This window comes from Emydura macquarii, unplaced genomic scaffold, assembly GCF_026122565.2.
Source record: "Emydura macquarii macquarii isolate MOO-44397 ecotype Brisbane River unplaced genomic scaffold, CSIRO-AGI_Emac_v2 contig_347, whole genome shotgun sequence".
In the NCBI taxonomy this organism is placed as follows: domain Eukaryota; kingdom Metazoa; phylum Chordata; order Testudines; family Chelidae; genus Emydura; species Emydura macquarii.
Genome location: NW_027130484.1, coordinates 2,910 through 7,042, shown reverse-complemented (window position 1 = coordinate 7,042; position 4,133 = coordinate 2,910). Strand labels below are relative to the sequence as shown.

Here is a 4,133-nt window from a genome sequence, read left to right as displayed (position 1 = left end):
TGGGAGGAACACCTCTGCCCTGAGCCCGGCCAAAGTCTGCTGTCAGTCAGTCACCCCAGGTAAAGCCCCAGATTCGGCCATTCCTAATCAAGGGTCCCCCCCGGACAGGATCAGGCCCATGGCTTGGGGGGGCAGCCCCTACTCCCAGGCACCCAGCATGGGATCTATGTGTGAAGGGCCCATTCCCCTGTTCAGCCCCCACCCTGGGAACTAACAACAGTGGGGGGGCCCAGCCAAGCCACTGAAACTGTGACAGTTTTATTGGTAAATGCCAATAAAGGCTGATGCCCCCCTGCCCGGAGACACACACACACCATCCAGTGTTAAAATATGCCCCTGGCTACAGTCAGAGCCTCACACCAGCCAGGGCAGAGGCTTGTGCTGGAATTATTAGAAAGCCCCATTGAGCCCGGCCTGGCCCAGCAAGGAGCTCGCTTAGCAGATGCTGAAACATGCACTGGCCCGGGGGGCTGTGCTGCCCGCAAGTGGCTCCGCATCCTGTCTAGGGGTTGGGCTTCCTAGGTCAGAGCCTGCCGCATCCACAGCCCGGCTTGCCTGCTGCTCCGTTTCTGCGTCCCCAGCCAGGCAGTGCGGGGCACCCCCTCCCCGCAGCCCAGCCGCTGTGGGGCTGGAACCGGCCCCCGTCCCCGGGCCAGCGCCGGGCTCTGCCAAAAGGAGCCGCTGAGCCAGGGGCTGTAGGTGATGGAGAGGCCTGGGGACCAGCCTGGGCAAACGGGCTGCGTGCCCCAATCCCGGAACCCCTGGAAATAGGCCGCCTTGGTGTCAGCCCAGGTAATGGAGCCGCTGCCCTCGCCCTGATGGGATCGGCCTCAGGGACAAATCTGGGGGAGCACAGGAGTGAACGTTGCAGGGGAGAAGGCAGAGGGTGGAGCGGGAATCAAAGGTCTCTCCTTGATCTCTCTGGGGGTGGGGTGGACAGGAAGGGAAAGGGTGAACAATGGAGCATGGCTGGGGGGGACCCTTCGAAAGATGGAGATAGATCAACCCCTTTATGGGCGTCTGTCCCCCAGTTCTGAGACCTCCGTGGTGGGAACAGGCCCCGGTACGATCCCAGGAAGGAAGGGGGGGGCGTAGACAAGTATTTTCTCTGTTTTTCACCAGATTGTTCTCCCCAAGGGAAGATGCACCATTCCCAGAAGTACTGCAGTACCAGGCTGATGCGTGGAGTGGATGGAGCAAACTCCTATTCCATCTCCGTTTTAAAAATCCATTTAATATAGAGATCTCAAATCGGGAACATATCAGATATTAAACTGATAAGAACAGAGAAAGGCTTTTGATTCCCATCTCGTCGCCGATTCACGATGGCGCTCCAGCCTGTTTGTCTTTATACTGCCGGTGTCCAGTGATGTGCTCCATGTAAATGTCCCTGGAGCATCTGATGGTGTCCGACTCCATGAGGCGCCGCATGAGCCAGGCGTAGCACCAACCGATTCCACAGGCTTGCAGCACACGCTCGTTGCAGGGGTCCCAAGCGCCCAGCGCTCCAATGATCAGAGCCTCTGTCACCACCTCGTAGCCCTTCGCTCTCAGGGTGTCGGCCAGGGTGTCCTTATTGTTAGAAATAATCAAACAGGTTGTCCCGGGGGTGGATTGGGGAGATGGAACCTTTACTGCCTCCTCGTTCCACCTCCACACCGGGAGTGAGCAACGAGGGGTTACTTTACAATCCTTTTATCCATAACAGTCTGTAAATGTATACATTCCCAGCCACTCCCCATAGACCCTTATTTAGTTATATTAATGCCTACAAAACGAATATTAATTCCTCCATAATGATTACAATTATACCCGCCCATTTGTTGTTTACAGGGTTATTGCACAGAGCGCAGGCACCTTACCTTGAAACTTACTAATATTCTTTAAAATATGCTGTATGCAAGAGAGGGAAAAAGATAATGCTGTATTCCCAGCAAAAACCTTGGCAAGAGGGAGAATAGTGATTTGTTACTTTCACTCCTTGGGAAATCACTAGAAAGGGAGGGAAAGAAGAGAGAGAACAGACTCTAGCTAAACATTCCACCAAATAAGAAAAACAAGGTTCACCTGTGCCATGAATCCATTCCCTGTAGCTTAGGCCCAATTACTTGTCCAGCTTTTAACTCTTCACTCTCCTACACTTATAAACTCGGGCTTCACGGAAGTCCGGGGTCCTGTCTTCGAAGGGGATCATGACGTCTACCATGACGATCTTTTTCTGCTCCTCATTGGTGATGACGACATCCGACCGCAGCCGGCTGTCGCTTCCGAGGATGGCGGAATTCACTGCGACCTTCCCCAGGTGCGGCGGGATGGCTTTCCCCAGGCAGTTCTGGATGGTGTTGTGGTGCCACTGCCAGGCTCTGGAGAGGAGCTTGCAGCTGCAGAGGACGGGGAGCAGGGTCTTGTTGCTGTAGCTTCACTTCCTGCAACGCTTGTTCCGGTTCCCATGGTGGACAGCTCCATTCAGCGGGATGCAGTTGAGCCGGGTTCGGTGGATGAACCTCCAGTCAGCGAACCGGGTGAAGCTGCCCCCGGGGACGAAGTGGTTGCAGGCATCCCACTTGCTGGTCAGTTCGAAGGCCTTGCCTTGGTCTGGCTTTCGCTTTAGGTTTTCCACATATAGCGTGTGGATGGTGGCCTTCAGGGTCCTCTCCAGCATGCCCCTGGCTACCGAGGTGATGGAGGTGTCAGCGGTCCTGATCTGTGGCACTAGGACTCCCAGCTCCTGACACTATTCACACCACTTCCAGCGGCAGCCAATGCGCTTCCCCTGGCGTCGTGCGGCATTGCGAGCGCGGGTCCAGAGCAAAACGATGTCGCCCCCGTCCCGTCCAAATTCGCCAGCCAGCGAGCCGCTTAGGTACATGGCGATGTCTTGGCGATGTCTTGCCAATTTGCTTCTTTATGTCGTGCACGGCTTTCGTTGCGCTGTTCCTTACTGTGATGTCAGGGCATGTCAGCAGGTGGAAGGCATGAGTGATTACCGCAATGTCGCAGAGGTCACCCGTGCAGGGAATGTTGGCACCACCCTGCCTGCGAGAGATGTAGATCAGCTCCTTGCTGGCTCTCTGGGGGAGGAACAGCCATTTCTTTACCAGCTGCCTGATGTTGTTGTCTGCCCTGTTGAGTGGCACCTTCGCCACGGCGGATCCCCTCAGAACAAACGCCCCCCATCATCAGCACCACCCTCAGAAATCTGCCCTCTCTGTGACTCCCCTACACAGCGCACCTCTCCTGTCTGGCTTCAAACTCTAGGAGTCTGACTCAAAGGGCCACAACCTCGCTCTTCTTCTGCTCCTACAAACTCTGTCTAGTCTGGGCAACACATTTGCAGAGACTGTTCTCTAAATTAAACCCAGATGCGGGGAAAGGCAGGGAACCGCAGCTCTCTCCTGTTGAGAAACCAGAGACTAAAGCCCCACAGAAACAACTACTTACTAAACTACAAAAAACAAGAAAGAAGAGTTCAACTAGCACTTGAATACAATATCAAAAGACCACAAGCACATTTGCACCACAAATATTTCCTTTGCTTTTCACCAGATTGTTCTCCCCACAGCAAGGTGCACCATGTCTGGAAATACTGCAGTACCAGGTTGATGCATAGAGTGGATGGAGCAAGCCACTATTCCATCTCCCTTTCTAAAAACCCATTTTATATAGAGTTCTCAGACACAGAACATGTCAGATTTTGAACTGATGAGAACAAATTCAAAAGATTTTATTAAACATCAACTTTAAAAAAAATTAAATATAGAGTTTAAGCAAAGAAGTTCCTGGATATTTAGGCACGATGTACAGATTATCAGTAGGTACAGAGTTTAGCTAGAAGTTAGAGAGTATAAAGAAAGCATAATCTATTGAAAAACTACCTTCATGACCATGGTGTCTGCCCTATTAATTAAGTATGAATTGCTAGGCCTCCCACTACCATTGGCCCTCGCTTCCCCCACACTCTCAGCACACAGTGGAGCCCACCTTGGCCCTCCCACAATCCCCGCCCACCGGCCCTGACCATTGAGAGCTGCCCCACCATGGGCCTCGGCTGCACCTTTCTCACCGCTGAGCCCCGGATGGCCAATTGGGCCCCACTTGGCAGCCCACTCCTGCTCTCACAATCCTCCTCTCGC

General features: G+C 53.5%; 2 non-coding genes across 2 annotated transcripts; both read right to left on the bottom strand.

Annotated features, from left to right (window-relative positions):
* Nucleotides 1–1,137: 1,137 nt before the first annotated feature.
* On the bottom strand, nt 1,138–1,327 carry LOC137141070 (U2 spliceosomal RNA). Its single transcript, XR_010916530.1, has one exon. It is a non-coding gene; the product is annotated as a U2 spliceosomal RNA (small nuclear RNA).
* A 2,234-nt stretch (nt 1,328–3,561) lies between these two features.
* Nucleotides 3,562–3,751, bottom strand: LOC137141076 (U2 spliceosomal RNA). Its single transcript, XR_010916531.1, has one exon. It is a non-coding gene; the product is annotated as a U2 spliceosomal RNA (small nuclear RNA).
* Between the last annotated feature and the right edge of the window lie 382 nt (nt 3,752–4,133).